Here is a 24258-nt window from a genome sequence, read left to right on the forward strand (position 1 = left end):
CAGTGATAGTAATTATAGCCCACACTTGTATTGCATTGACTTAACAACAGTCTACTAGTAACTGTTTCAGTAGATCATCTTATTTAAGCCAACAATATAAAAGAAGGCATTACTTTAAAAAGAAGAAATCAGGTGCTGATAACTTTAGTTTGTAAAATCTATAAACTCATAGAAGCAGGAGCTCAAAATTCTCATTTGGAGGATAATGGTGTTTTTTGCCCTAGAGAACAAGCCCCATCAACCATGAGAGGCAATTTCTATGGCTTGTGGTATCTCCACAGGCAGTGTGCTGGTTGGTGTTTTTTATCAAGTTGACCTGAACTAGAGTTATCAAGGTACAAAAACCACAAACATAGAAATTCTTCCAGCAATTGGTCTGTAGGCAAGCCTGTGGGGCATTTTCTTGATTGATAATTAATGTGGGAAGGCCCAGGCCTACTGTGGGTAGTGCCACCCCTGGGCAGGTGGTCTCCCTTTAACTTAAGAAAATAGACTAAGCAATCCATGGAGAGCAAGCCAGTAAGCAGAATTTCTCCAAACCCTCTGCTTCGGTTCCTGCCTCCAGGTTCCTACCTTGAGGTCCTGCCCTGGCTTCCCTCAACAATGAAGTAGGACACAGCCACACCAACTCTTTCTGCCTACAAGTTTCTTTGGTCATGGTGTGTTTATCACAGCACTAGAAACCAGTCCCATCCCCATGCATTCCCTCTGTACCATGATGGCTAGAGTTTTGTTGGCCTCAGGCCGTTTCTTTATTCTTTTTTCTTTTCTTTTGGTTTTTTGAGACAGGGTTTCTCTGTGTAGCCCTGGCTGTCCTGGACTCAATTTGTAGACAAGGCAGGCCTCGAACTTACAGAGATCTGACTGCCTCTGCCTCCTGAGTACTGGGATTAAAGGCATGTGTCACCACATACAGTTAAGCTGTTTCTTTTTAAACAGTGTTTTTCTATGGTTGAACAGGATTTCAGTCTGCATTGGAATTCAGAGCGTGATAGTATACTACATTAGATCAACACAACATTATTCAAAGGAATAACAACAAAGAAAACCTGAGGGCTGAGGAGACAGCTCGGTAGGTAAGAACACTTGTTGTGCAGTCCTGAGAACCTAAGGTCAGACCATCAGCGTACATGCAAGGAGCCTAGTATGGTTGCATGCTTGCAACCCAGGTATTGATATGGAGTTAAAACAGGAGACTCACTTAGGTTTGCTAGCCCCCAGCCTGGTGAAAAAAGTACAACTGAGCACTAGAGTTTAAGTTAGAAACCCTATCTTAAGGGAATAAAGTGAAAATCAATAGAGAAAGACACGGTGTCTTCCTGTGATCTCCACAATAACGGTATATGAACCTTCACACACACACACACACACACACACACACACACACTAAAATGATGCATAATGTAAAGAAAGGGGGAGATATTTTTCAAACAAAACCAGAGGTAATTTGAACAGTTAGTTCATTCATTTGATATTACTCATTCAATAGAATTCCATGGACTTCTTGGGTTATCTCGGGCTTTGAGCCTGGGGCTAGAAACAGTTCAGTTTGTACTCTATGGAGTGAAGGCATCCACCAGTGATCAGGTTTGACCCTGGCCAACACGTCTATCTCTCACACCTGTGTCCAGCCTGGAAGGACGGGCCTGCATTTAACATTATTGCACCCAGATGACTAATAGCTACCTCCCAGTGAAGCTGATGAGATGAACTCAAGAGAGTAGAGAAAGAAGGGGTGACACTCATGTGCACCCCCACTCCTGACACCCTGGAGTTCCCTCGCCTACCTCCTCCTTGTTTGAGAAGTGCTCTCTGCTCCTCAGAGGTGCAAAGGAGACTGCTCCCAGGAGTTCCCGTTAGTCTTCATTGCTATTCTTTTCTTTCTCTCCGCTCTCCCTTCTTACTTCCCAAAGTGATGAATTATGCATCCTGTGTTTATAATTAAAGAAAGAGTTCAATCTAATACATTCCCAACTCATCATACTTGGGTTTATTTACTCTGCGCTCCCTGCTCACTATTAATATTCTTATTGATCTTACCTCAGAGAAGACAGAAATATTAGCTCCTGCTGTTAACAGGCCAAACAGCTTTACCCTAACCTGAAATCAATCAATCTAGTGATCAAAGATCCAGGTCACCTGCTATACACTTTGCTCTCATCTCTACAAAGGACACAGTGCCAAGAGAAGAAGCCTGTGGTTCTGTCCCACTCCCCAGATACACAGCCAGTAGCCTCAGACCCAGAATAAGCTAGTGATCAATAGAACCAAGCTTGGCACTCACCTGAGCTGCCCTCTCCTGGGCTGCCCTCTCTGTCTCCACTGATAGAACTCCCTTTACCAGTGGTACCCTTCTCTCCCTGAAGCATCCCTCATCACAAGGCTGTGCGGGCATGAGTGGTTTGCTTTTGCAGATGTTTTATGATGCGGCAGCATCAACAGCCTGTCAAAATGTAAAATTACTGTGTCTCTTGGCAAGAATCATGCACAACAAATACTTCTATCCTGTTCTTCCCCATTACTGCTTCTTTTTTTTCAATCAGGGAAATGTTCTCTTTTACAATTGACTAAACTTTTAAAAATATCATGTTTTTTCTTTAAAGGGACATGTCCCTGTTGTTATAATGTAACCAACCTATGGGTCCATTTGCTTCTGACAGAAAATGGATTAGTGATATTAGATGTGATGTGTTTCTCCCAGTGGGCACTGTAGGGGCAATTAGAAGTGTATCTGATGCTCCCTGGTGCAATTTGAAAGGGGGCAGCCGGGCGTGGTGGCGCATGCCTTTAATCCCAGCACTCGGGAGGCAGAGGCAGGTGGATTTCTGAGTTCGAGGCCAGCCTGGTCTACAAAGTGAGTTCCAGGACAGCCAGGGCTATACAGAGAAACCCTGTCTCGAAAAACAAAACAAACAAACACAAAAAAAGAAAGAAAGGGAGAGAAGGTATCCAGGGTGAGACTGTGGGAGGGAAGAGACAGACAGACAAAGGTGAAGGCCTGATGCTCTGGCCTGTTTTGGGGGGAGGATGGTATTGTTTACACCTGGGGTATTTTGAATTTGTAGAAGGGACTTCCAGCATATAGTGTGCTGTGTTTTTTGACCAAGTCCCCTGTTTTCAAAGCATCAGTGGCTCATACCCATGCCACAGAATCCTGGGCTTTAACCGGGGTAGTCTCTGTCTCCCACTAGGCAGTCATTGCAGCATGTCTCTTAGGAAACGTCTCTACCCACTTCTCAGCTGGTGCAGGAGGCAAGCCCATCCCAGTCAGGGACTGAATAGGGAACATGCATCCACCTCCACTTCTGACAGCCAGCTGCAATGTTGACCAATATTTTTATTCTGTGAAATAGTAGTGAGCCTAGAGGAGCCACACACCCACCAAGGAGCTGTAACAGCCCCTTGGTAACTCATGGGAAGAGGTTCCTCTGCTAGAGTGGGCACTGCCCTCAACTGGCTACTTTAACTTGCTTCTTCCTATTAGATTCTTTGTTGAGTTACAAGGCATGTTCCATAGAACTTACAACTCTACGTTTTAATTGTATTTATTTGGGTTTACTTTTAAATTTAGAGACAAGGTCTTATGTAGCCACAGCTAGACTCTCCCTCACCCATTACTATGAAATGAAAGATGACCTTGAACTTGGGACCCTCCTGCCTCCACTTTCCTAGGGCTGAGCCTACAGACGTGCACCATCATTTCCAGATACTGCAATGCTTGAGCCTTGGTGAGTGCCTGACAATCACCCTACTGACTGAACTACATCTCCAGCCCTGTGATTTTTAAAACATATAACTTTAGTTGGCCAAATATATTAATAATATGGCGCAACCACTACATTTCTAATTCTAGAACATTTTCATCATCCCTAAAAGACATCCCAAACACATTAGCAGTCCCTTCCCACTTTGTGTCACTTCAGGACCTGGCAACCACTAATTTATTTTCTCCCTAAGGATTTACCTATAGTGGATATTGTGTGTCAGTGAGATCAAACAAACAAACATGTTCTGTAGTGTCTGGCTTTGTAACAGGATATTCCCAACACTGACTCAAGTTCTGGTTTCTGTCAGTACCTCACTCCCTGCTGTAGCTAGAATATACCCCATGGTGTGGATAGACCATAGCTTATTCACTCTTCGTTTGGATATTGAGCTATTTGACTGTGGTTCATAGTTTTTGACCTTTATTTGAGAAGATGCAATTCTCTCTTCTGGGAGCTCACACCACCACATTACTGATAAAAGTTACCACTATGATTCCTATGCTATGGGCAAGCCGAGCAGGTACTGTTGGATGCAAAATCCATTCAAATGCTGGGGTTCCAGGTGGTTCTAGGGTCGCGTGTGTCCAACACCAGGAGAAGCTGATTATACACAGAATTCCATTGTTCCATATGACAGCTTTCTGGTAGGATTTATATCTGGTATCATCAGGGAAGAAACAAAATAGAAGTTATTCATCCCAAGTCTCAATTCAAATCTGTCAAAGAAAAACAAGGTTTGCTCAATGTCTATTATGTTATTGTTTTATATATATGCTATACTGTTATACTGTATTATATTACATTAATTATATTATATATCAACACATAGATATTAGTGGGGAAGTTACATTATGGGGCTTTGGGGGTGACATTTTGCTTTGGTATAATTCCAGGCTGCAGACTCATGAGAATAGCACATGGAACTCTAATATATTTTTCCCAGATTCAACTATCTATGTATATATGGGGAAAGATAGGAAATAGAACTTTTCTCAAAAAATTGAAAATAAATTTGAGGCTCTGTTCCCACTCACCCAAACGACTGATGTGTTTGTGTCTGAAAAATGGATGATCTCTTACTTAACCTGTCAGTGCTAAAAATCAGGAACTGTAATGGCAACTGGACATTGGAATCCTCAGACTTCTTCCACTGCCCCAACAACAGCCTGTCAGGACTACTTCCCTCCTCGTAGCCTGCTCTAGAACTGCACCGTGTTAATCATTGTGTGTCTCTTTAAGTTCATTTGACTCCCAAGGGGTCATCCTCAAAGAGTTCCTCAACTTCACATGCCACTTCGCTCTGACCTCTGTAAAGAACGCAGTCCAATTTTGTAGGATGCTGGGCTGAAATCCCCTCCTGGTCAGATGCCTGTGTTTTCGGTGGGGCTACCGAGGAAGGTTCTTTGCTTGATGCAGTGTGTATTGACTGCATTTAAATGCTTCTCACACAACTCTGGCAAAAACATTTACGTATTATGTCAGAAGTAAATCTTTCGATCCCTATTTTAGAGTTAGGATTCACCCAAATGATCATTATACTAAACAAGTGAACCTTGGTTGCAAAATGGAAGCACAAATTAAAGGAAATGTAAGCTATCACCACCATCATCATCATCATGGTCACCATCATCACCATCATCATCATCACCATCACCATCATCACCATCACCATCACCATCATCATCATCACCATCACCATCACCATCACCATCGTGGTCACCATCATCACCATCACCATCATCATCGTGGTCACCATCATCACCATCACCATCATCATCGTGGTCACCATCATCACCATCATCATCGTGGTCACCATCATCACCATCATCATCACCATCACCACCATCACCATCATCATCATCACCATCATCATTATCATCATCACCATCACCATCATCATCATGGTCACCATCATCACCACCATCATCACCATCACCACCATCACCATCATCATCATCACCATCATCACCATCATCATTATCATCATCACCATCACCATCATCATCATGGTCACCATCATCACCATCATCATTATCATCATCATCGAACAATACTGTTATTTGATTTTCACATTTTCCTGACTCTGAATAATTTGAGCAATTTAGCAAGTTGAAAGATAAGAATGTACAAAAGTCAGTGATGGATGGGGAAGGAGTGGGTACCAGAGACTTTTTAACTGCAGAGCTTGTATAACTTCAAGGCACCTTTTGTTGATGGGGAGTAATTGCTCTGTTGTTCTTTCTCTTACATCTTACCTCGGTTCATGCAATAACTGCCTCAGTCAGAGGCATCAAGCAACAGTACAGACCCACAGAGATGCTGCAGGTCGGTGGTGTGTGTTCACCCACCGTGTGCTGTAAGCACTTCCGATCTCATTTCCTTCAAATGATGTTAGTAGTGTGAGATGAGACATCAGCACCCCCAACGGCTCTGATGCATCTGATGTCTCCAGTGTCTCTCACTGAAGAACCAGCTGCAGGACCATCTCACATTGGACCTGGAACATATACAGTGAGCTGAATGACTGCACGTTATGGGGAAATTATGTTTTTAAATATCATCTGCCTAAAGCTATGAAAACTAATATTTGGCTTGTGGTTGCCCAGATGCAATACTCTTTAGAAACTCTTTTTGTGCCATAAAGCACCTAGCGATTTGTACAGCTTTCCTTTTTAATGGATTTGTTAAAGAGGAAAAGAGGAGAGTACAAAGAGATGTGCCTCGGGGGCTGGGGAGGTGGTTCGGTGGGTAAATGTGCTTGAGTTTGAATCTCCAGAATCCGCATAAACCCAGACAAGCCATTCCTGTTACAAGAAGTGAAGACAGGAGAATCCCTGGGAGCTCATGGGCTGGCTACCCTTGTGAAGATAGCAGTGAACAACAGGTGACCGGAAGGGACTTGTGCCCCTGGTCAGGCTGGTTTTCTGCTTCCCTAATGCTGTCTCAGGTCCCGCGCGATTGGATTGGAACCGATGCGTTCCGCTCACCAGTGATCCTAAGATTGTGGAGAGTCCTCTGGGGACTGTGGTGGTGTCCTCCGATTCCACACCCAAGGTGACCCGGTGCTGGTGCTGCCCGGAAGGCCTGCATGGCCTTTCAAGATCTCAAAGCCCACTCCCAATGACACACCTCCTCCAACAAGGCCACACCTCCTAATCCCTCCCAAACAATATGATTCTACAAGGCCATTCTTGTTCAAATTACTACACTATTGTTTTAGTGTCTGAAGTCTATGAGGTCATCATTCAGGAACAAACCTAGACCAGAAATGGGAGAACCCAAGGACACACTGGAACCCCAGAGGACAAGATAAAATACAGGGCAGGATCAAAATCAATAACACTGTGTCTTTCACCACCTCTGAGCATCCAACATCAGTGTCCTGCATAAAGTCCCGGTGTGTATTTCTCCAGCTGTAGCTCTAGCTAGACTAGAACTAGGATCTGTGAGAGATAAGGATAAAGTATCCGGAAGAAAACTGATTTGCCCACCAGGCCCCCAGCTGGAATTGCACACAACCATGAGACCCATCTATTGTCCAAAGACATTGTCATTTCTTTGTATATGCTCCAGACCCTTCCTTCCCTTAAATACCTTTTGTTTATTCTTGTCATCAGGAATTTATGGCTCAAAATTCTTCACCATGATGGAATTTTGTAGATAGTGATCATGAGAAAGGGGCCAACAATTGAGTTTCTGCTTTCTTCTCTGTCCATGCGAGGAGAACAGAGCCTACAGAATTATACTTTCATTATGACATTATCTCATGCACCTCAGCATGTATTGAAGTTAGGCAAAGCAAAGGCCTGATTGAAGACGTCTATCCAATCCTCCTAGTTGCCTCTGCCCTCCTTGCTGGTAAAGATCAAGCAGTTCATGGAACATGGAGGTGCCTTCTCAGAATCTGCCTGAAATTGGGGGGTGGTGGTGTCAGGATTTCAGTCTCTGGCGAGTCCATGTTACAAGAGATTTTGGATTCTGTGAAGACAGTTTTTAGGTTTTGATGAATCCCTCTCTTCCCCTGGAGTTCCCCTCTCTGCTTCCTTCATTGTTCTGTAGATTTGATAACAGGTCAGGTACCTCGTAGGCAAGTGGGCTAGCCTCTGCTCGTGCCTATGTACTGGATGTCATCAGTTCCCTGGCAGGCAGTTTCTCTTTTTATCATACCTGGTAGGCCTGTTATTTCTGACTCTACATAGGCCTAGAGCACTGCCATCTGCCTGACGGCGTCTACTATCACACTTCATGTCTTTAGGCAGAATTAGTGGTGTGCCAGTGCTCAAGCAGAAAGCTTAAGAAAGGCATTCAAGGGAAGAGCTGACTATTCCTCAGCCATGGAGTCCCAAAGCCACCAGCTGGAGAACAATGTGTGGCAGAGGAGAAGCATCCAGAGAGTTCCAGGAACAGGGGAAGCTCACATGAGGTGGGCAGTTCTGTAAACACTCTCCAAGGGAAGCTACAAGAATGATGTGATGAGCCTCTGTTCTCCTAGAATTAATTACACCAGTAAAGCCTGACAGCTTGATTTTATATTACAGCCTTTTCCAATTAAATCTCCATTTCTTTCCGTCTTACTTCATGCCATCCCACTAATTGGTTTCAGCCTCTACTTTTGCCAACTGTGAACACTATACTGTTTTTTATGCACTCTACTAAAAGGAAATTCAAAATGTAATTTGTACTCTATCTCATATTGCTTCATTGTTTTTTTGGGGGGTTGTGGCAGAGAGGGTAGAGGGGAGATCATTGATCAATAAAGCTCAAAGATACCCACAATGGAATTTGATTTTGCAGTATGCTGGAAGGTGCTTGCTGAGTGCAGGATGTACCTAGCACCCCAGGCCCTTCCTTGTTCAGTGCATTCTGGGTATGCGCACTATGCACCAAACCCTGTTGCAGATGCTTAAAGGTCTGAGCAGAACATTAAGTATCCCAAGAGCATCCTCACCTTCCCACAACAAGGGCAGAACCACTATTCATGAAAAGAAAGCAAAGCCCTTTGGTTCCAGTGACCTCTCCCTCAGATGGCTCCCCCTGTGGCAATGTCACACAAACAATCATTACTTTTTTTTTTTCTTCTCAACAGCCTTTATCGCCTCGATGCTTCTACAGAGACCCCAGGCGCCCAGGGAGCCCTGCTTATATGCACCCCGGCACAGGAGAAGGCTCCGTGGCCCCCTGGGATTGGTCAGTCTGCCAGCACCCAATTTGCATGCACATGCTCGGGAGGGGTTGGCGTCAAATTCGAATTGACACCTGCGCAGTGGTGTTGTTTATGACAATGGCAACCGGAAACCAGAGCCATCTTGGAGTTGGCTTCCCACATCTCCCCTTTTTCGTTTAATGATGCTGGACTAGGTCTGGGTAAATCTGTCCATTGGCCATGGCTCCTGTTTTGGGTCGATCCTCCAGTGTCACAGCCTTACCCATCATAGGGTTGCCCTATCGTCTCCAGGCCCCGTGTCTTAGGTTGGTCTGTGCACGAGGAAAGTTGGCCGTCTCTGGATACCCAAACAATCATTTCTTAAGCTTACTTCTAAGTAAGTGCAGGTAGCTATTATTGATGCCACAGCCTCCACCACCATTGATTTTTGAAAATCCAGGGTAAAAGTGTAGGAAGCAAGATTAAATAAAACACGTGTTCTGTTCTGTTAATGTTAAAAGACGCTTGGTTCAGACGGGGCTCATGAGCTCCCACCATGAGCTGAGGAGCTATTGTTAGTGGAAACACAAATTTGCCTGAGTGAGTTATGTAAAAAAGAGAGGCTGGGGGGAGAAATGAAGGTGGAGAGATGGCTCAGTGGTTAAGAACACTTGCAGCTCTTTCAGTGGCCCAGAGTTCAGTTCCCAGTGCCTACATGGTGGTTTAAAAGATCTACAAAACCAAAAGGTGGAAAGTGTTTTGTGAGAGTCAATAATTGTTGCAACCAAGCTGCAGGTAAACAGTTCTGGTGTATCCCATTTACATACCTTACGTATATGCATAATTCATATATACATGTTTACATGTATAATTAGATATATATTTCTATCATTTTAAATAAATGAAAGATTTAAATTTTTCAGGACTTAGTGGAGACCAACTTCATGGAGGTCAACTAAAGTCTGTTGAATGGACAGATGGAAGATGACTTCAGAGCTGAGATATGAAGTGATTTACATGGCTCTCATAACCAGCGAGGATTAGAACATCCCATGGAGCAGAAATTGACACTTACTTTGGAATTAACTTTTCTTTCATAAAAGCCTCATGCCTTTTCTGACTTAGTCTATACAACCAACTAACGCTGCAAAACCAAAGTACAGACATCACACTGTCCTCTGGGGTAGGAGTCAGAGCCAAACCCAGGCCACAGAAACCACTCACACTTCTCTTCCCTGACCACATGCCCAGGTGGGTCTAAATGTAAAGTCACCTGACCTTCCTAATGACAATTAGCCCTTAATAACTATTGTGTGCAGAGCTTCCTCTAAGTACCTTACCTATAGCAGCTTACCCAATGCTATAGCAACAACGGCCAATGAAGAAAAATGAGGCAGTCAGGAAAACACACAGTGCTCAGATGGCTGTTGGGTAGAACTAGAGTTTGAGCTGGGCAGTCAGCTTCAGAGTGTATGTCTTTAACAACCACCTCCTTCTGATCCTTGTATATGAACTCAGAGTTTATAGATGCCTGCTTCATGTAGGCTTCTACCAGAGTTGATGTACATTCATGCTCTCATTAATGCCATTCTTCTTTCCCTCTACTATAAGCCATTGTTTCCTTCAAATTATATGAAGAAAAATTAGTTGTATGGTCATCAAATTTGCCAAATGATCAGGTTATCGGGTCAATGTGTGTCAAACACATTTATTATGCAGAAAGGGCTACGGACCCTGATTCACTTTCTCATTTCGGAGGCACAGCATTGTTAGAAGAAAATGTGCTTTGTGGTTCAGAGGACGAAACCGTGGTTCATATTGATTTTGGTCAGACAGCCAGTTAAGAATGTCTTTAATTACCTGGTCCTAGGGGTTCTGTTTGATTTAGACAAAGTCAGTCCCTTTCTGTATGGGAAAGCTTTCTCAATTCATTTCTATTGATGGTAGGATGATCGATAGGTAAATGTGATCCTAAGTGATATATAATGCTTGTTTAGAAGATTCAATAATTCAGGATAATAAAATACTTCCACTGCCTGTCTCATCAATAACAGCCATTCTCAATGGAAGGTGACTTTGCTCCTAGGAGCTGTTGGGCAATACTGATGATCTCAACAGGGATGAAGAGCCCAGGGTTGTTCTTAAGCATATTATAGTGCTCAAGACCATTCTCACTTGTTACTGTCTCCTTGCCATTATAAACCTGACTTACACTTTAAGGGAATCTTTCCATCAAGGTGAAGAAGACATGGTGGGAAAGGCCTGTTGTTGATGAGGGCTGGTCACATGCTACAATCAAGATGCAGAGAAAGAGATGGATGCTGGTGTTCATTTCCTGTTCTCCTCTCTATGCAGTCCAGGACCCTAGACTAAGAAATGGTGTTCCCCACATTGAGAGTGGGTCTTCCAGCATCAATTAAACCAATCTAGAAAATTCATGCCAGAGAGGCCCAATGTTGGTTTTCATCATAATCTGAAATATCAAGTTGATAATCCAAATTAAACATCACATCACTCCTCACAAAATAATGACTGGGTTCAAAATACCAGTGGTGGGGCTGGAGAGATGGTTCAGTGCCTAAGAGCACATGTTGCTCTTGTAGAGGACAAAGGGTCAGTTCTCAGCAGCCACATGGTGGCTCTTGACATTTGGTAACTCCAGTTCTAGGGAATCCAACAACCTCTTCTAAACTCCAAGGGCACCAACCATACATGTGGTACACAGACATACATACAAACACTCATATACTTAAAATAAGATAAAAACATCTAAAACAATTTTTGTGTATCAGTAGTGCCAAGACTGAGAAATTCTAATTTATAATACTACCAACAAAAGGCTAATAATAAGAAAACAAGTATTAATTTCACAATGTAGAAAATACTTCCCAATAATAGCTTGATCCTGATGACTGTCATATTAGCAAAACTTTGAAATGATTTATAATAGTTCATTACTTAAAGACAGTGCTGAGGTTAGCACTATCCACTGGAAACTTTGCTAGCTCTCTTTACTTTGGACAGATGCTCTTGTAGAACAAGAATGTACTTCTGGGACTCTGGCGAGTCTGAGATAATGTGTAGTCTTGGCATCAGCATAACAACCTTGATTTTCAACCTTAAGGCAAGTGGATCCACAAGCAGTGGTGACATCTACAATTAACAAGGTCATGGCTGTGGGGAGGCCATTTGAATCTCATGCTTTATAATGGAAATAATAGAAAAATATTTGGGACATTAAGGTAATGGTATCAGTAAAGCACATTATACCCCTATTAAATATAACGTGCTATCTTGAAGAAGGTTTTACCAGGACATCTATATTGTACGAGAAAATAGACACTTCACACGGCCACAGGAAATTGCCCAATAATGTTTAAATGCTTAATAACAAGCTCTAAAATAGTTATGCCCGAGTCAATTCAATCCAAGACTTAGCCATTCTTTCCTAATCAAACACAATTACATGAATTAGATGCTCTTGATAAATCCAGGAATTGGATGGTGGTGCTACATCTGGAGCTGTCTCAATTATCAACGCTGCACAGCTCTCAGAGATGAAACAACAGCTCAGTGCATTCTGAATGAGGTCAGAGCAACCAGAAATAGATATGAGGAGAAGGGAAAGCATATGAAGCCATCTTTCAATCATGTAAAACCAGCCAGAAGGAAAGAAGTGTTTATAGCCAAATCATGGGAGAGCATTGTTCTCAATGGGTTCTGTTGTATGAACTTGATCATATTTGAAAAGGACACAAACATATTTTCCTAAATGAAAGTCCATGTTGAATAACTAAAAGCACAGAACTGAGACAAACTGTGTGCATGTGAGTGTGAGTATGCATGTGTGTATACATGTGTGTACATGTATGTGCATGTACCTATGTGTGCGCGTGTATGTGTGTGCACATGCATGTGCAAGCACATGTATGTATATATGCATGTGTGTATACGTGTATTTGTGTGTGTATGCGTGCGCATGTGTGTGTGTTTACAAGCCAGAGGCCAAGCTAGTTTGTCTTTCTCAGTTGCCTTTTATCCTAAATTTTGAGACAGAGCATCTCACTTCTGCCTGAAACCCATCAATTCAGCTAGGTGACTGGATTACAAGCCCCAGGGACCTGTCTCTTGTTATTCGACGCGTTCTCACGACCGGCCAGGAAGAACACCACAGACCAGAATCTTCTGCGGCAAAGCTTTATTCTTACATCTTCAGGAAAAGAGAGCAAGAAGCAAGAGAGCAAGAAGAAAGAGAAAAAGAAAACGAAAACCCCCGTCCCTCTTAAGGAGCATTCTCCTTCGCCTCGGACGTGTCACTCCTTGATTGGCTGCAGCCCATCGGCCGAGTTGACGTCACGGGGAAGGCAGAGCACAAGTAGTCATAAGATACCCTTGGCACATGCGCAGATTATTTGTTTACCACTTAGAACACAGGATGTCAGCGCCATCTTGTAACGGCGAATGTGGGGGCGGCTCCCAACATCTCCCCCTTTTTCTTTTAATAAGAGCAAATAGGCCACCCATATTAATGAGAGTGGAGATAGAGGTCAAATCCCCAGTGTGTAGGTAAAGGAGCCATGTACAGGATTAGCTCTTAGGCTTACAGGCTTTTACCCAGAGCAACCCTGACCTGCTCCCGTGTCGTTTTGCCTGGGGGAAGGGAACTAGGACACTGAACCTTCATGAAAGATGACATGTCTCCCTAGAATAGGCTCATATATGCCGCAGAGCCTTTCCATTGCAGTGCTTAGCCTTGCAACTCTCTCGGGCTGCTGAAGCACACTCACTCTATCCCGTGCAATGAGTCTAGCCTCATGGGATATAAGAGCTGAGTGGCCAGCGACCTATTGCCTAAGCATAGATATATCAGGGGAAGCTCCATGTTCTAGTCCTGCAAGCGCCTGGGCAATAACCACCTTGTCTCTCCTAGTTTAGGCCTTAAGCTTACAGACCAATCAAAGAAGCAACACTAATCCACAGCAAAGTGTATCTCCAAATAATATTAATCCCACCCATTTTTTAAAGAAAGAAAATGCTGAGGAGATCCAATTGGGTAATCCTTTGGTCAGGGACAGGTCCAAGCGCGTGGAGTTGACCTGAATGATGGCAAGCCTCGAAGGGTCTGTTCAAATTCAGCCATCCAATTCTGTAACATATACTGAAAAAGACTTTTTGACAAATTAGCTGCCCTAGTAAATTTAACATACTGAATGGAAATAACACACAATCCCGGAAACTTTTGTTCACATCCCTGCTGAGTTATTTGTCATAATACATCTAGTTGTATCTGGACAAGATCTATGAGTTGATTAACCAGCATGAGACCTCTCTGTATCTTGACATTAGCTGAGGCCTGTTCATCTATGACTGTAGTCACTGAGGCTAACAAAGTGTTAATGGTGTCAGTCATCTGGACCTGTCCAGACAGAACCAAGGCTGTCTGAATTAAGGCCAAACCCAGTTCCCAGTTAGTGGTAAAAAGGCAGGAGAATACTTGAGCATTATACATCACCGTCATTGGGAGTGGAAATGTCGACATTATCCCCCAACGCTGCTCTCTCTTTATTATTGACGCCCTGGACATCACCAAGACGAGGGACATTAGTATTCCCTTGGTCAGTCTGGATTTTTCGGGTGAGTCTTTCTGGTACCCAAAATGGGTTGTCTTCATTCTGTGGGAAAACACAGATAGCTCCCCTGGATCTTATCAAGATAGGATCCGGGCCATACCATTTATTATCAAGAACATTTTTCCATTTAACCATCTCATTGGGCCTATCTGGCTCTGAACAATGACGTTCAGCCGCAGTATGGCCATGAGCATCAATATTTAAAAAATTGAGTGTAAAGAGTGCCAAAGACACCGACACTCTTGGTGCTCGGGGTACAGTCTCCTCAAAAGTTCCCCTCTTCTGTTTTATAAGATAGGCTTTGAGGGTGCGATGCGCACGCTCAACAATACCCTGTCCTTGAGGGTTGTATGGAAGTCCAGTCAGGTGGGTTACGTCCATCTGACGGCAGAACTGCTGGAATTTTTGAGACGTATAAGCTGGTCCATTATCAGTCTTAAGGAGTCTGGGTTTCCCCCAAGCACTCCATGCCTCAAGACAATGTTGAATCACATGTGAGGCTTTTTCTCCGGTTAACGGAGAGGCAAACATGATGCCAGAACATGTGTCAATGGACACATGGAGATATTGAAGTTTTCCAAAGGAAGAAACATGTGTAACATCCATTTGCCAGACCTGTAGAGGTCGAATACCGCGTGGGTTAATTCCCACATGAGGAACTGGCAAGAACTCACAGCAGCTTTGACATTGAGTAACAATGTCACGGGCTTCTTTTCTTGTCAAGGAGAAACGACTGCGTAATGTTTCAGCCGTCACATGAAAATTGTTATGAAAATTTCTTGCAGCCTCTACCGGGGATGATAGGGCAGCAGCCACCACTTTAGTGGCCTTATCTGCCAAATCATTTCCCAGAGCCATGGGGCCAGGTAGGCCTGAATGGGCTCTAACATGAGTAATATAAACAGGAGATCTTCTAGATAACAAAACTAATTGTATCTGCTGAAAAATATTGGCAACTCTACTGGAAGGCTTAATCACTCCAGCCACTTCTAAAAGATTTACTGCATTTACCACATAACAGGAATCTGACACAATATTAAGGGGTTCTAAAAAGGTTTTTAAAACTTCTAAGACCACTAAACATTCTACCACTTGAGGTGAATTTTCATTATACTGTTTGGATACCACTTTACCATTAGCCACATAGGCACCTATGCCAGTTTTTGATCCATCAGTATATACCACAATCCCATTTTTAAGTGGGTTTCTTACTGTTATTTGTGGAAACACAACAGATTGATTTTGGGCAAACTGTAAGATTGGATGTTTTGGATAATGGTTATCTATTTTTCCTGAAAAGGAGGTAACTAAAACTGCCCAATCATTAGATGCGGCTGCCAAGGTTTGAACCTGTGCAGCGGTATAAGGTACAATTAAAAGATATGGACTTTGCCCAAAGTGGGTGATTGCTGCTTTTAGACCTTTAAGGGCAAGCTGTGCAATTGCATCAGGATACCAATCTATTATTTTAGCTGGGGATACGTTTGGATGGATCCACAACAATGGCCCATTCTGCCACAAAACTGCAGTTGGCAATTGTGCTGTCTTAAAGACACACAAACTGAAAGGCTGCGAATCCTCAATACGTTGTAATTGTGCATTCTGTAAGGCCTTTTCTACCTTTTGTAAGGCCTGGTTAGCAGCTAGAGTAAGAGTCCTAGGGGAGGAGATATGAGGATCTCCTTCTAAAATACTAAACAAAGGCCTTAACTCAGCGGAAGGAATCTTTAAAAAAGGTCTGAGCCAATTAATATCTCCCAACAGCTTTTGAAAATCATTTAAGGTATGGAGGTGATCTCTTCTTATCTCTACCTTTTGGGGCACAATCTTATCTGGGGACACCACAGAGCCCAAGAATTGTCCTGTATCAGAAATTTGGACCTTTTCTGTGGCTATCTGTAGACCCCACTGACTTAAAGTTTTAAGTAGAAAAGGATATGCCTTTTGTAGCATGGTAAGGTCTTTATGGCACAGGAGGATGTCATCCATGTAAAGGAGCAAAATTAAAGAGGGGAATTGTTTCCTCACTGGCAAAAGAGCTTCTTGTACATAAAGTTGACACATAGTAGGACTATTGGACATTCCCTGTGGTAAGACCTTCCATTGATACCTCTTATCAGGTTCCATGTGATTAATAGAGGGGATGGTAAAGGCAAATCTGGGCCTATCCCTTGGACACAAAGGTATAGAAAAGAAACAATCTTTAATATCTATAATGATTAAATTCCAGCCACGTGGTAAGGCGGAAAGTACAGGGAGACCCCTCTGTACTGGGCCAAATAAGTTCATTTGCTCATTAATGGCTCTGAGGTCATGGAGCAGTCTCCACTTTCCTGACTTTTTCTTAATTACAAAAATTGGAGTATTCCAAGGTGAGGTAGAGGGTTCAATATGGCCTAATTTTAATTGTTCCTCTACCAGTTGAATCACAGCTTCTAGTTTTTCAGAGGATAGGTGCCATTGAGGAACCCACACTGGGTCCCCTGTTTTCCATGGTATGGGTCGTGCTGCCCCAATGGCCGCTAAGGAAAACCCAGACCCTGTCTGTCTTGGTTTCCATTAGGTGAGATGGGCTCTATCCTTCCCTGTTCTTGATGTCCTAACCCTTTTCCTTCTTTATAACCCATCTTTGCCATGATATTTTTTGCTTTAGCTGAATACCCTCCTGATGGGGTGTTTTCATTGGACAAAATAAGGCCCAAATGCTGCATAATATCCCTTCCCCAGAGGTTAACCGGGAGTGGGAGCACATAAGGTATGAATTTCCCTTGCTGCCCTTCAGAGGATTCCCACGTCAAGGCAACGGAGCTTATAGTGGGACATGATTGATATCCTAGGCCCTGTAATGAATGAGATGACTCTGTGGTGGGCCATGCTTTGGGCCACCAATGTGTAGAAATTATACTTTTATCTGCTCCGGTATCAAGGATGCCTTCAAACTCTTTTCCATTAATCTTAAGGCGGAGCTTAGGTCTATCATTTAAAGATACAACCAAATAGGCAGAATCATTTCCTGAGGAGCCCATTTTCTTTATCTCAGGTCCTGCAGATTTCTCCCTGGTATTATCAGGGAGGAGCAGCAGCTGAGCTATCCTATCTCCTTTACTAATAGAAAAAACGCCTTTAGGGCTTGAGCACAGGACCTGTATTTCAGGGGAATGTTGACAATCCATAATTCCAGGGTGGACTACTAAGCCCTGCAAGGTGAGTGAACCTCGGCCGAGAATAAGGCCCATGGTTCCCGGGGGCAAGGATGGTATAGGCTCCACCGGCACCGGCTGAATACTCATTTGAGGCATTAATAGGAAGTCGGAGGCGGCACGCAGGTCCACCCTTGTGGGTCTTCCTGGGTCGCCTCTCTGACTGCTTCCTGGGTCCTGACAAACCGGTTCCCATATCTTTGAGGGCCCTGGGACCGAGGGCCCGATGACCCGTTTTTTGGCACATCAGTTGATTGACTATCAGGTGGGGGAAGAATTCTGCCCTTTATATCCCTCACAGAGCGACACTGGTCAGCTCTATGATAACCCTTGCCACACTTAGAGCAAAGAGTGAGAGTCCCTCCCTGTTTATCTGGAGCTCTGCAATCTTTCTTAAAATGCCCAGGCTTTCCGCAATTAAAACATGTCCTCTGATTATTTCTGCTCATGGAGCGGTTCTGAGATTGAAGGATGGCAGCCGCTAAACCTGCATTGCTGAGAGGTCCCCCAAGCTCTCGACAGACCCTGAGCCAGTCTTGTAAGCCTTTGTTCTTTCTTGGGGCTATGGCCGCTCGGCACTCCTTTGTGGCTTGCTCGTAGATTAGCTGTTCTATGAGAGGCGCAGCTTGCTCTGACTCTCCAAAAATACGCTCTGCTGCCTCTGTCATTCTGGCCACAAAATCTGAGAAAGATTCCTGAGGTCCCTGGATTATCTTTGTTAACTGACCAGTGGTTTCACCTGCTCGAGAGAGCGCCTTCCAGGCCCTAATAGCCGTGGAAGAAATCTGGGCATAAGCTCCCCAATGGTAGTTTGTCTGATCAGCAGAATAAGCTCCCTGACCCGTTAACAAGTCAAAAGTCCAATCTCTCTGCTCTGGAGTCAAAGCAGCTGCGTTTGCTCGGGCCTGCGCCTGTGCAGCTTCGTGCCAAAGCGCTTTCCATTCCATATATTTGCCCATACTAGGGAGAGCGGCTTTTACAACCGTCTGCCAATCAGCAGGCGTTAGTGCCATACCAGCGAGCCTGTCTAACTGCGCCAAGGTAAAATTAGCATTGGTTCCGTATTTACGAACCGACTCGGCAATTTCCTTAATCTGTACGTATTCTACCGGAGCGTGGACACGCCCACCCTCGGCTCCTTCAAAGACTGGAAATGCCTGTTGTATTTTCTTTTGTTCCTCTCGGGGAATGAATGAGTCTGCGCACTGCCTCTCTGCGCACTGCCTCTCTGCGCACCTCTCTGCGCACTGCCTCTCTGCGCACCTCTCTGCGCATTGCCCCTCTGCGCATTGCTGACGCACTACGCAGGGCGGGGGCTCCGCATAGGGCGGACCTTGAAACCGACTGCCGGGAGGTTGAACAGTACGCTGACTTTCGCCAGCCGCTTTTGGCTTTTTTCTTGACCAATTAGCTGGCTGGTAATGGGCTGCTTCTTCCTCCCAGTCTGTTTCCTCAGAGGAGGATTCTTCACTTGCTTCAGAGCTACTAAGAGCTGGCTTCCTGAGCTCATCTAGTGACGAGTATCTCCTAGAGACCTCCGCTAATCGATCTTTTTTCTTCTCCCTTTTTCCTCTTTTTCTTCTAATCTCTCTCCAGGTATTCCTACCTAACCTTAACTTTTCCTCGGGTTCAAGACCCTTGGAAAGGCCTGTATACTTATTTTGTGTACCATACTTCCTCTTTGTTCCTACTCTCTCTCCCCGCTTTACTTCTGATAGATTGTCCTGAATTTCCTCTAGAATTTTCAGCCCTATCTTAATCACTTGATAGCATGTGAAAAAGAACAAAAGGGCTCCTAACACCAGAAAAAATTCAAGGCCAAACATACTCACTGGTACTCTCGTTCCCCAGCTGAAAAGTTCTGAATTCATACAGTTGAATCCTTCTTAACAGTCTGCTTTACGGGAACCTTTATCACCGTCGTTCCCCAGCTGATGAGTTCTGAATTCGGCAGTTGAATCCTTCTCAACAGTCTGTGTTACGGGAACCTTTATAAACGTGATCCGCAGTTCTGGTTCTGAAATGAAGTATCCCTCCTGCGCCAGTCCGGAGTTTTTTCTCGTCCCGGAATTCGGCACCAATTGTTATTCGACGCGTTCTCACGACCGGCCAGGAAGAACACCACAGACCAGAATCTTCTGCGGCAAAGCTTTATTCTTACATCTTCAGGAAAAGAGAGCAAGAAGCAAGAGAGCAAGAAGAAAGAGAAAAAGAAAACGAAAACCCCCGTCCCTCTTAAGGAGCATTCTCCTTCGCCTCGGACGTGTCACTCCTTGATTGGCTGCAGCCCATCGGCCGAGTTGACGTCACGGGGAAGGCAGAGCACAAGTAGTCATAAGATACCCTTGGCACATGCGCAGATTATTTGTTTACCACTTAGAACACAGGATGTCAGCGCCATCTTGTAACGGCGAATGTGGGGGCGGCTCCCAACAGTCTCTGACTCCCCAGAAGTGAGTTCCCAGGCATTAGCTTGGAATTTTTAGCATGAGTTCTGGCGAGTGAGCTCGGCTCCTTGTGTTTGTGTGACAAGCACTGTGCTGGCCAGGCTATCTTCCTGGCTCAGGAAAAGCCAATGATTTTTTGAGGCAAACAAAAATGCCCCCAAAGAATAACTTTGATTATATAATTTGATTTGTCTAACTGCACGCTACTGTGGCACTGTGCTCGACTCTGAATCACTCCCCTCCCGCGGTACACGCAAACCCCAAACTAGCAGCGGCTCCACAGACAGCAAGCACCCAGACCTCCACACACCCCTTTCAGACAGCCCCCCTTGCCTTTGTACTTTCTTCTCCACAAAATCTCTTCTCTGCATTAGTGCTGGGCCCTGGGATGTGAACCCTCTCTTTCTGGCTGCCCTTGTTTTTCCTTTCTTACAGAAACCTTTTGCCCAACTTCCCTTACCTGGATCCCAGCCAGCTCAGCAGCTGCTCTCCCCAGAAGCCTGGAGGGATGCACCCCCTCACCTTGGGTTCTCACAGGCTAGCTGGGTGCTTCTCAGGTCACAGTTTGATTGTGTTCTAGATAATTCTGTCCACAGCAATCCTCCCGCCCTGCATCACAACTCAGCAGAAAAGGCAGAGAAGCAGGCCACCCTCACTGTCATTATCCACAGAGCAGGTGCTGTATACCAAGGTTCACCAATACCCTTCACTCTTCCACTTACTGCAAAACTCAGAGAGTTCAGAGCACCCATTTTAGAGTAAGGGAAACTGAGGTTCAAAGAGGTCTATTATTCTTTCTCAAATCCATATGATCACAACCCCTCTAATCTGCCTAGGAGTTATACAAAAGTACTCAGAGAGTACACAATGATGTATAGCATGACTGTAGCCTGCCTGGGCAATTGCAGTGCTGATACCAAGAAGTGAATTATACAACATGACCTTAGCATCAGTAAGTGGAAGCCAAGCCATGTCAACTGCTCTTGGCATTCCTGGAGCATTGCCCAGGCCACTAGATGAGCCCCAGGCTGATCAACAACCTTACCCAACCCTCAGCCTCCTGGGTCTCTTCTCAGGAGCCGATTCACTCACTCATGTGCAAGGCCATCTTTCTGCCATGTGCAGAATAATAGAGTGACATGCTCTGGCATTTGCAGCTTCACATTTGTAAATAGGTAGAGAAGTAGCCTTAGATTCACACTATCCTTTCAGGATTGCATTATACCAAATGCAGCCATGATTAGGGGTATCTTCACCCCACTTCTTTTCTCTCTCCAATGTACCTCTCTCCACTATTGCTCCTATGCCAGCCCCGTTGGCCTCATGGCCATCCCACAAATGCACTGAGCATTCTTGAGCCTAGGTCGCTCAGGATTATTCTTCCTGTCAGAATAGAGTCACAGCTACATGGATTCTCTTCCCCCCGTCCAGGTGTTAGCTTGAATGATGAGGACTTTCAGAGTACCCATTTGAAAACATTCTTTACCATTCCTACCCTATCACCATACGCTCAAGACCCTGCACCTTGTCTGTTTGATTCTGCATAACTTGCTAAGTTTATCTTGTCTTTCTTTTTGGTCCTTCCTTCATTCCACTAAGTCCCCATGAGAGCAAGAGTTCTTTTATCTCTTTTTTAAAATCACGTTCCTAAATGCATACAATGTGTCTGCACTCTGTAAGTAACTGTTGATTACACAAATCCTCTCTGCACAGCTCCTCAGCTTGGGACATCTCCCTCATGAATGCATGTGCCCCCCTAAATCCACATGCTGCCAAAGGCTGGTGCCACTCAGAAACAAAAGAGGCACTGGAGCTTCACCCCCAGAAATGGGATTAGTGCCCTTTAAAAAGATCCCCATGGTAACAGACAGACCCTATCTGTCCTTCTGCATTCTGATGTGCCCACAGTCCTCACTCCGTCTGCTACAGGAGGATGATACAAGAAGACTCCCCTACACATGCATGCCTGCACCATGCTTTGGAGCTTTTAGCCTCTAGAACTGTTGAAGATAAATTTCTGTTGTTATAAATTTTCCAGCCTGTGATATTTTATAGTAGCAGCACAAACAGATCATAGGATACCTGGCAGATTCAGGCCTTTTCTTTTTCATCTTAGAAATAGAAGCTAGATTGAGGTTATGTATTGGGTATTTTTAGTGCTGCCATGGAAAATTGCTATGAGTCTGGTACCTTAAAACAAGACAGTTTCACTCTTTTAACTTGTGGAGGTCAGAGTTCAGCAGGAGATTATGGGGGGTGGGGCCGAAGTCACACAAAGCTGTGCTTACTCTGGGGACCCCAGGGGAGGCTGTTTACAGCCTCAAGGGATGGCTGCTCTCCTATAACCCCTGATTATATGGATGCCATCCAGAAATTCCGGGTAACATTTTTATCTTGTGATCCTTCATCTCATCTGCAACACTCCTCTTGCTACTAAAGGTTGATAGGATTTGGGAATCAGGGCATGGATATCTTTGGAAAGGACACAGTGTTGGTACCCTGGCAAAGACTATTCACATTTTTTCTTGAAAAATGACTCTATTAATAATGGAATATTTATAGTATGTCAAAGAGAAACAACAAGTAATGCCTTCCACCTAAACAAGCAGACAATAGATTGCTGTCTGGATTTGGCCTTCTCCCAACATCCTGGAAAATAAAATCTTAAAGATGCTGCATCCCACTGACCTCTGGTGTCTTCAGTCTCCACTGCCTTCCAGCTAATGGGTGTATAGCCGTGAGTAAGTTGTTTCCATCTCTACAATAGCAGATACACTATTGATTCTATGTGTTTTAAATTTTTATATAAATAACTTAATACTGTTCATGTCAAGGTTATACTCTTTAGCACTACACAGATCCAGATGAGGCTTCCATGAAATTCCAAGACCTTGGATTACTCATTTCTCCTCTTGTGTGGGGTTCCCACTAACCTGTGTGAACCAGCCAAGCACTGAGCACCGGTGTATGTAGGTCTCCACCAAAAACGTGAGCTTCTCAGACAGAGAATGGGTCAAGAGAAGCCAGATTGTCGTATGAAGTAGGTGGCCAGGAACCCTTCGCCTCCCCAGCAATGGGAAGCCCCTCCCCATGCATCCATGCCAGCGGTTTGTCAGTCACCCTAAATGCATGGGTGTGGGGGTTCTGCAGTTTAACTCTGAAATTCACTTCTTTCTACAAGGACTTGATAATATTTTTCCATGTCTCTTGGCTGTGAAGGATTTCTTCTCAGAGAATGGCCATTCATTTTCTTTTCCTCATATTTCTATTGGATTTGCCCTTTATTTTTCTTTTGAGTTAGAATTGCATGTCATCCAAACTGGCCTCCAACTCACTAGGCAGCGGATGATCCGGGCTTCCCTTTAAATTCCTGGATTCTGGAATTCCAGGTATGCATTACCACCCCAATCTATGCAGTTCTATGGCTCAAACTAAAGTTTTGTGTACACTAAGGAGACATTCTGCTAAACTTTATTTTATTTTACACATGTAAATATTTTGTTTGCATGTTTGTATGTGTACCATGTCCATACCTGGTGTCCTTGAAGGTCAGAAGTAGGCATAAGATATCCCGAACTTGGAGGTACAGACAGTCATGATCAGCTGTAGATGCGGGGAACTGAACCCAGGGCCTCTGGAAGGGTGACAAGTGCTCTTAACCACCAAGGCATCTCTCTGGCCCTTAAAACAGACGTTCTTTACAAGTTCTGCCTATTGATACCTGTGTCCATTACCTAGATCTCAAAAGCTCTCTTATGTTCTCACAGTTTTTGCTGCCTCTTTGCCCAGCAGTTAAAATTTTTGACTGTACAACTTACCACTTTTATCTGTGACCTGTGCTCTTCCTATTGCTAAAAAGAAATCTGTACCACTCTGTACCACTTTCATAAAGTCATTTACCTGTTGCCTTCTAATACTTTCTATCTGGGGTTTAATATCTTTTATACTATGCAAATTAGCTTTAGCATGATGGAAATTTAATATTTATATCTGTAGGATGGCAACAGTGATGTGATATGTTACCTTCCTCCAAAGTGAACATTCACTATTGGATTAGTGTTGCTGATTGGC

This window comes from Mus musculus, chromosome 7 (assembly GCF_000001635.26).
Source record: "Mus musculus strain C57BL/6J chromosome 7, GRCm38.p6 C57BL/6J".
Lineage (NCBI taxonomy): Eukaryota > Metazoa > Chordata > Mammalia > Rodentia > Muridae > Mus > Mus musculus.